Genomic DNA, 9,824 nt, shown 5'->3' with positions numbered 1-9,824 from the left:
TGTAAGAAGGGAGGGGGCAACTCATCATTACTATTAAAAAATATTAAAAATTGAATAACGTTTTTTAAAAAGTTGAGCAAAGTTTCAGGATTTTGCTTGTTTATTTATAGAGTGGCATAACATTGCACTGTCTGTCCCCTTCCCATTTATTTCCCAAAGCCACAAACAGCAGGGAGTTGATTAGAAATGTAGTGTAGCTGAACTATCACATGCTGGAGCTGAGAAGGAAGTTTGCAGCAGCTCGGTGGAATTTGACTGAAAGCAGTGTCCTGCAGCAAACTTCAACTCACATATTCTGATAAATCTATATTTATTTTGGTAAAATGCATTCTTTTGTTAATCATTTTTATCTGTTTTATCAAAAATCACTACCTGTAGGCATTTATAACTGTCCAAAACCTTTTAATTATTGATCCAGTGCTACATTTCTTTTCATTTTGAAACCTAAATCCTTCCTATCACTTGCAAATGTGTGTATTTTTCAAAGGAGAGTGTGTGATGTCTGTGTGGGAGGGCACATGTGTGTAAAAAAGACAGTGAAGTAAAGATGGTCTGTATAGTGTCCAGACCTGGCAGATTGTGACCTTATCAATGTGAAACTCTTAAGATAAATTATTCATCACACCTGTTTGATGTCTCTGGCCTAAGAATGACAAAAGTGCACCACTTAAGATGCATTTCAAAGGCACTAATATCAGCCCCTGTGCTCCCTGCTTCTTTTCAGGATAGAAAAAGAGAGGTGGGCGGCTGCATTTTAAGCCCCAAATACGGACCATTAATCTCCCAACAGCGGGTGAGAAGTGAACTCAAGTCATATTCCGTAAGAAAAAAAAAAAAAAAAAAGTACTGTAATACTTCAAGGTGTGTGTTTTCATGTGGGTCACTGATGTGATTTGTGGATCTGTGGATCTGTGAGAGGGAATGTTCTTTGTAACCGACTGTGTTTGTCACCTTGCAGACAGAGAGGAGCGCGGCAGCCTGACAATCAGAAACACGGTGGAGCTTTGCTGAAGTACGGAGCGCCTCCGGAGCGTGATGTCATTTATGACACATATGTCTGTTATTATGGCCTCAGCAGCAACACACAAAGAAAAATAATAATATGCAACGTCAGTTTATTTACCTTGCAACTTTAAGTTATGAAATAAAATGTTAAAAACCGAAATTCTTTGGGAAATTAGCAGCTGTTTTGTTCACACCAAAATACTTTATTAAAACAAATAAGCCAAGGATGAATGTTCCTGACTCACACAGATGTAAAACGCATGAGCTTTTGAGTTATGTGTTAGCATTCTTGAGGAGGGATACTCTCACATGTTTGTGTTTACTTGTGTCTGTGCGAATCCGTTTCCCTCAGATGTTCCCTTTGACCTCTGAGCTGGGGTCAAACTCAGACAAATGAGATGGTCAAGCTCTGGCGAGAGCTGCAAACATTCCACAATAATCTGCTCTCCTACTCCTCCTTTTCCTCTCCTCTGTGTCTCCTCTTCGAGTGAGAGTGATGTAGATAACGTTCTCATTTTGCACAAGCAAGTTTTTTATTGTGTTTGCTGTGAAAAAAAAAAAAATAAAAAAAAAAATCACATACTCTTCAAATTAAGAGTTCCAACATTGATTCAGTTCAATATCCTCAACATCTGCCTTGTTTTACAAAAAGCAGGAAAACAAAAGTGCATGATCTGAGCGGGGAATCTGAGCTCCACACTTGTGTGCAGTGAGAACACACATTTTATGTGTGTGTGTGGAAAGCCTGTCAGTGATGTCAAAGATGAGATATGTTGCAGTGTGGCTTTTTACACACGCGGCTGGCTCTAGCATTTCCGGCAACATTTCTCACTCAGCCTCCCTCACACCAAACGCTCTGCTGTAATATCTCCCCCCATTTCTCCATCCTTTCAGTCCTCCCCTCCCTCCTCTCCATCTCCCTCCACCTTCTTTTTTTTCTCACTGCTGCCCCACCCTGGCTAATCTGAGCCTCTCCCCTCCCTTCAACCTGCAGTTTTCTCTGGTGTTCTTGCCACAGAACCCAACCACCTGTGTCGCCGCGACGACCGACGGAGCTCATCTGCCTTTCTCCTCCGAAATCCGGTTCAAGTAAGTAGATTGATGCACACTTTTAATTGAATGACCCCCCTCCCACTTTCATCACAGCTCCAGCTACAAGTCACTGCTGTAAAAACACGCACAGTCACCACTTCTGAACGCTAGCGGAACATTCACAGTGTCACAAAGAAGCACGAAGGCCAGCAAAAGTGACTGATGTGGTAACACAGGACGATAGAACCCACTTTCATAATGATGCAAGATTACTAAAAGGCATTGCAATACACCAAAGACTAATAAAAACGGCTTCAATCTCTATGTGAGAGTGTGTGTGTGTTTTTTTTTCCACTCTTGACTCCCACTTTGAGCTACGATATCAATCTATGTGAACTTGTTCGTGATTCATCGGAGGGCACAGCTGCTTCACGTGGTTCTTGGACGGAGGAGCTGATCACATGTTCAGTCACATGGCTTCATCTCAGCTCTAATTGGCTGTGCACAGGGGGCATCAATCTGTCTGCGTGTGTGCCTGAAATGGGAAGATGGTGGCTGTGCTTCAGTGTAATTTTGTCTCTCCAGGGAAGAGGGCAGCAACCTTTTTCATACATCCTGTGGGTGTGACCACCTGAACCGTCACAAATGCAAATGTAAATCAATCCCAGGACGATTAAATAATCACAATAAATTATCACAAAAAAGAACGAGGGTGAATTTTTCTTTTTTTTTGTCTTTTAAATTGCTTTTTGTTGCCTTTAATTCCACTATAAATAAATGATAAAGCTCTGTTATCTTTTTGACTGTCAGCAAACAGTTTGGAGGGTTAAAAATAACCAGCAGGGGACAGAGAATGGGGGAGAACATGTCGGCCTGTGGTTTGTAATCATGGTCACATCCATGTCCACGGTGCAGTTCAGCTGATTGTGTTTACATCCCTATCCTCCTCCTCCTGCTCTGTATGTACACAGGCAAGCGAGGGGTGAAAAAGGGCTTGGAGCCGCTCGATTCCCTGCCACCACCCACCGTTTCCCCAGTATTACAGAGCCACGGATGTCTACCCCCTGTCCCCAAGGGGGCTGGGTCCCTCTCTCCTCCACCCTTCCTCAACCAACATGCACCCACCCACCCATCCGCCAATATCTCCTCCTCCCGCCTTGCTCCCTGATTCAGCGTGTAAAAGCGCCCCCTGAATGATGGATTACAGTGTCACTGCAGCCTGCAAAGGATTAATTTGTTTCATTGATTTCTCTTTAGGCAGAATGCCAGCGTCTGCCGCTTCCCACCTTTTCCCCAAGACTCGCAGCTGTAATAGACGGTAATGGCCTAAGACAAATCAACCCGTTTCTTGTAAAAATAGCACAGAATAACCCACCGCACCTAACAGCCTGCAGTCTACTTACAAGCACATCAGGGGGTGGTGGTGCTGCGGGATTGGCGGGGCATTAAAGGGGGTGTTCGATTCATCCTCATCCTCCAGTGCTATCTCTCTTATCGGGCCACCTTTCCACACAAACCTCCCCTTCCCCGTCCTGCGCAGAACGAGAAGGAGACCATCCAGCCGCTCTATCAGAGCCATAAGTCTGCCATACTTACAGCTCCCTCTCAGGCCTCACAATGGATGTATAATGACAGCGCTGTCTGGAAGGGACTGTGGGAGTTGGGCCATTCTCTCCAGTAATGGAAGCTGTTACTGCCATTTCCGTCTCACCTGCAGGAAAAGCTAACTGTTAACCACAGTGATCTATGGCGAGGCCTTTCTGCACCAAGCAAAGGTTGAAGGGTTGCACTGACACCGTGAATTAAGGCATTCCCGCACAGCACATCATTTTCCCGGTGTTTAAAGTTATTCTACTTCACACTGGCAGCTACGGAGTTATTTCTAAACAAATCTGCTCCTTTTGAGTCAGTATTGGAGCGGCTCTCAGGCTTGTGGACTGATAATCGAGTATTCCTGACATCCTCTGATTTAACGCAGACATAAGATGCTGTCACATCTTTACTACTCTGTCACTGCTTTGAACGATGGGAAACCCAAACTGCCTGTAACATTAAGCACACCACTACAGACTGACTGTCCTCAAATGCTTTCCACTCCCGCAGAGATTTATGAGGCAAACCACAACCATTAATCCATTGTTGATTTGCTGCGGCTACCCTGCAGGGTTTTTGGGATCAGATATCATACGGCGCTGAAACTCGCCCTGTTGTGCAGGAAGGCGGACCGCAACACCCTGAATGGTGCTTAAAATTTGGAATTTATTATTTTAAAATTCCCTGCATACTTGAAATCCTCACCCAAAAAACGATAAACGTAGATTTAAATCCGCTGCCTTTTATTATATTAAAAATAGCACGCTGAACCACAGAACCACATTTTGCGACAAAGACTCAAGATTCAGGGAGATCTCGTCTACTTCCTGCAATCAATTTCCCCATGTTTACAAAGCCACAAGCTGAGGTGGAGCATGGGTCACCCGGTGCTCCACTAGATCCCCCTGCTAAGCTGCCCTCTCACAGGTAAACCTCCACAAAGCCCTGCAATGCGTGACACCAGCGGCCTCCTCAAATACTCCTCTCAGATGGAGGATTAGGTCATCTTGCCATGATACTGTCTTTTTCTTTATTTCTGCCATTTTCTCCCCTCTTCCTGGTGCTCCCTCTCGATGATACTTCATTCTCATAAGTGACATCCTCGTGCTCCACTCAGAGCTGTTCCACATTTTTCCTCAGGAGTCCTCGTCGTCTTAAGTGTCTCCAGAAAAAGGTTGGCAGGTAATTGTCCAGTTGTGGCTGGGCTTATCATAATTATGGGTGCGAGTTTCACTTGCGAAGATGAATGGAAATATGTGAGGTGACGGTGAGACGTATGGTTTCAAGTAAAAACTTTTCAGCGTACTTTTAGTTGGAATGACAAGAGAAGTTCAATTTCCCCCCCGAAAAACACGAGTTTGTACTAGAACCAACTCAATGTGTTTTTCCTATTGATTAGCCACAGAGGTAAAGGCTATGCTGACCTCTCAGTGTTAAAAATCCAAACGACCAGGTCTGCAGCCACTCCAGATCTATACTTCTATTAGCCATGTGATCATACATATATCCTTGTCGATGGGAAGCTTTAGGGGGGTTAGTGTTTGCATTGCCCCAGTCAAAGGTCATGACTGGCCAATAAAATATTTCCAGAGCGCCATCAATAACTGGGACATGTAGACTAATACAGTATGTGATTGCAGGTGGGGGGAGGAGATTGCTGTGCTTGCTTCCAGCAGAATGGATGAACGAGGGGCCAAAAGGTTATTGGACAGAATTTAGCCCCCTGCCCCTTCTACCCCCCCGTATGCACATTTGATAGTGACAGGGGTAATTATAAAGGTATACTTCAGACGGGTCAAATGAGAGAGGGCAAAGTGCAGAAGCTTTAAAGCACTGGCCGGAGTCAAAGGTTAGAACGGACACAGGACATCATAAGGCGCTGCTGGGTTTGGGATAATGGAATCAAAGCAATAAAAGCAGACAGATGTTTTATATTGTATTTGTTCAACAATTTCACTGATCAGATTTAGCATCACAATTTGTTTGCTTTTATATAGAAGCATTTTAACTGTAAAGCCATCAAGCTTTGTGGCTATTAAATATGAATCATCAGGGGCCAAATAAGGTCAAAGCTCGCATTTAGAACCAGTGACCAAAGCCAAACGCAAAGGTCAAAGTGGAATTGCCTGAGAGGCAGAAATGCAACATTTGCTCATCCAAATTTATGCATCCCATTGGCAGTGATTTATGGAGGGAGATAAATGTGAAGATGGGCAGAAAACACTCTTTCTCCCATCCTGTCAGACATGCTAAATACACTAGTCACTCATATCAATCACCGTGTCACAGTGAATCGCCACTATATGCTTCCTGCTCAGATTAAAAGCTGTCTCTGTCTTAGTCTGCTATCTTCCTGCAGCTCAGGAGAGAGGCAGTTGTCTTTTAGCAGGGGACAAAATCTACTCTTCTTTTCTAACTGGCTCTGTTTTATTTATAGTCATGTGTTATAGCCGAATAAATGAATACATCTGACATTTTTAATAAAAGTCCAGGACATTTAAAAGAGTTCATCTTGTAGCAGGTTTTCTGCTCCCAAAACAAATCGCTGCTAATTAAGATCAGCTTTTCCCTGCTCTGTCCTCGGCTGCTGCCAGACAGGCTGTTCACTGTTTTGCAGGAGCAGCCTGACTCTGACTGGGCCAGCAATTAACTCTATATCCTGGCTTTTAGAGGTTTGGGAGCCTCTTGAACATAAGCATGTACTCCATGTCTCTTTGGCTCTTAAATGTGAAAACCAGCCCAGCTTTGGTGCACCACAGCATTTGCAAACTACCCCCGAGTGGTTCAGAATCCAGCCAGGGAAAAGTCCAAAAAGAAAACAAGCGTTTGAACTGCTGGCCAAAGCGGAAACATGGTCTAGTAAGCTGCTTTTTAACCTGAACCATAAAGATCTATTTTCCTTTCCTTTAATATTAATATCTCCCTTACTGCACATATTATGTTTTTCCATGGCAAGATCAAAGGGTGATAATGCGGGACACCATAAGCACATGTTCACATCACCTGACACTTTCTATTTAGCTCCCCATTTGTCTGTAAGTCTAAAATACCTATTTCTTATCAGACAAAGTTTATAAAAAAAATGTGCCACCTGGTCTTTTTCCCTTCCTGAAAAACAGCAGAGGTCGACTTTCAGGATCAGATTTTTATTTTTTTACAGTTTCAATAACGGTGATAACATTTCCATACACACCGGTCATCTGTGCTCTCCCCCTCGTCGGAGGCTGTTTGTACACAGGACGTGTCCTGCATGGCCTGTCACATTCATCTCTATTTCATATTCACCGTGGGACATTTCAGCAGCATCTGAATCTATTACTGCCATGCAGATTCAGCCCCTGTTGACAGCACAAATCATGATAAGATGGAGCAGTGACTCCATAAACACCCGCGCTTATATATCACATACGAGCTGAACCGGATAGCAGATCTCACTTGTCGTGTCCGTCGCGTATTTATATGGCTGGACAAAGAATTTGAGTATCATTAAATCTCAGTTTATCTTTAACTTGTTTCTTGCGCACGCCACCTCAATCAAACAGCTGATAGAAATAGACTTGTGTGTGTGTGTTTATCTGTGGGAGTGTCCATCACTCAGCAGAAGGAGATCCAACTCAGCTGCTGGAGGGGAGTGATTTATGCTGTAATGCCTCAAATCAACAGACCTTTACAGTAAAATATGATTTTATCAATAGACCGGATCAATAGTGCATGCTAGACACTGTGTAATTATTATAGAGGTCTGTATCAATAATGCTGTAACGCATGACCTACTGCTAGGAGGCTTTAAAGTCAAAGAAAAGGTTTGACGTTTGAACCTGGAGAGTTCGATTTGCTGCAACTCGAATATGAAATGTTGTTCATAAAAAAATAAAGCTTTTATACAGGACACTCTCCATAAGTGTTTCCTTACAGACAATAGAAATAATAAAAGATGAAGGTGTCATTTAAGGGGAGTTAAGATCACAAAAGAAGACAGGAGTTGAAGAAAAAAGTGTACGAAACAGTTTCCTATTTCGCTTCGCTCGGCATTTACACATCAGTGACACACATGCGCGCATACAGTAGAGCACAGAGGCAGCGCGTGAGGCAGGGACCAATGAGGCAGTTTATATTGGGATTTTGTTTCACAGCCGTGGCCTCCTGGGAGAGAGGGGTCTGCCAATAACACTTAAGAGAGCGCAGGAAAAGTAAGTGCTTTTATTACAGCTCATCACTCATGTAATTTCTGGCAGCATTTGTGATTACAGATCAAGTGATTGACTAACTACACATTCAGTGGCTGAGTTATGAACGGGGTGCCTTCCATTCCAGCTTCTAGCTCCAGCAGATTCTCGGTGTCAGCTGTAACTCATCCGCTCCCCGGGTGCTAAATCAAAGAGCACACGCTGCAGCCGGAAGAGTTAAATAATAACTTGAGCCGTATTGTAAATCTGCCAGAAATTAAACCTGCGTGGACGCTGCCCGGCCCAGATGTTGTGCTGCGTGGGATAAAGAGGCTGGATGCAAGGGATCGATTGGGGCCTTCATGGGGGTATTGATGAATGACAGGTAAAGTGTGTGTGTGTTAGCAGGGAGTGAATCACCCTGGGTTAGGTAAAGAGTAGTGTTTAATCGACAGATCTCACCTTGAATCGAAGAGGGGGGGGGGGATCTTGCAGGGCAAAAACGTGATGCACAAACCCCAACGGCTAAACTGAAACAAACCAGGCAGAATGAGGATGGAAGGGTGTTTGCCAACAGTCCTGCATGAGTGTGTAGTTAGTGCTACTAAAAAAAATAATAATCTAATACTCAAATTAAAACCTTTTTTTTTTGTTCCAACCGTCTGCACTCTTATGGACTTTTTAATGTATAGATTATTATTGTTATTATTATTTTCTTCAATGACCAGTGTCTATAGCAGGGGAACAAAAATAAATAAATAAAAGAAAAATAAAATAGCATTTTTTAAAGTAAAGATTAGTTAATTAGCATTTATTAAACTTAGATTAGTTACATTTATAAATTGATGGATGAGAAATACATGGATGATAAACTATGTAGGTTTTTTTCACCTGAAGACGTTTTGTTTGCTCAACATTACCTCCAGAATGCACAGATTTTATATGCAAAGCAAAACTTTGCTAAAAAGTTTGATCTTTTATGAGTTAAAAGCACATATTATCTTACGCTGCACAACATTGGTTACTAGCTGCCCAGAGCTGAACTGACCTGGTTCTGTTTGGCACAGAGCATTTTTTATTTTGAAAAATAAAATCACATTTTGAGAAATGCTAGGTTCTTTTTATATTCTTCCTTTTGTTTGTGCCAAAAATAGATATAATTCATATTTATTAGTTAAAAAAAGAAGGAAATGAATGCAAATCCAAATTTCTTAAAGGTCAAAGATTATGCGGGTCTAGGTTTGATCAGTAGAAAACGAGCCCAAATGACTCTTTTACTGTTAATGGTTGCCGACCCCTGGGCTAAAGCAATTGCATCAAAGATAACTTAAAACTTATAAATAGAAATGAAGCCTTTTTTGGCAATATATGTATTTGCAGAGACTGACTGAGTGAAAGTGGATTTACTGCATCTAATAAAATCTCAACAGGAAGAAATATGCAAGTGTCAATAGTAAAATAAAAAAAAAAAATCAAGATCCAAGGTTCATTTAGAGGTAGTACCCAAAATATGAGACGATAATGAAGGAAAAAAAACAACAGAAAATTTGACTGCATCGCCAATATTTCCAGCTATGATCTTATTTCCTTAAAGAAATCTCATCATAAAGTATTATCTCTGCAACAAATCAATTTCTTCACACACCACATTGTCCTCCTCCTCCTTCTGTCTCACAACGCAGACAGGCGGTTTTGAATAAGCTTCCCAGCAAAATGTGCTGCTTAAAGCTACGATTTGAGCAGCCATATTGTTTATATTAAACAACGCTTTGGATCCACATGGAGAAAACACAAACCTCAGTTTTGATGTTTGTTACCAGAGACAATTTTGATTTCTCCCGATTAGTTTGAGTTAGTTGTAGAATCTTAGGATCTGTTAGAAAAAAGCTATGGATTGTGTTTAAATCTTTTACTTGTTTTGGTCTTTTTTAGAGTTTGTTCCACTGCCAAAAATTAAAGTTTTAACAAAAAAAAAATATTATATTAATTTTTTTGTGATCAAAATGGATTTAAAGATTAATTTATTAA

The 9,824-nt window shown here is 41.9% G+C and overlaps 1 long non-coding RNA gene across 1 annotated transcript in view; it reads left to right on the top strand.

Annotated features, from left to right (window-relative positions):
- Positions 1–2,361, top strand: part of LOC112148769 — a 4,464-nt gene extending 2,103 nt beyond the window's left edge. Inside the window, exons 2-3 of the long non-coding RNA XR_002919692.1 lie at positions 725–820; positions 959–2,361. This is a non-coding gene — a long non-coding RNA (uncharacterized LOC112148769). The remainder of the gene's footprint in view (positions 1–724; positions 821–958) is intronic.
- The last annotated feature ends 7,463 nt before the right edge of the window (positions 2,362–9,824 follow it).

This window comes from Oryzias melastigma, linkage group LG9, assembly GCF_002922805.2.
Source record: "Oryzias melastigma strain HK-1 linkage group LG9, ASM292280v2, whole genome shotgun sequence".
NCBI lineage: Eukaryota > Metazoa > Chordata > Actinopteri > Beloniformes > Adrianichthyidae > Oryzias > Oryzias melastigma.
This window is presented reverse-complemented; position numbering and strand designations above follow the sequence as displayed.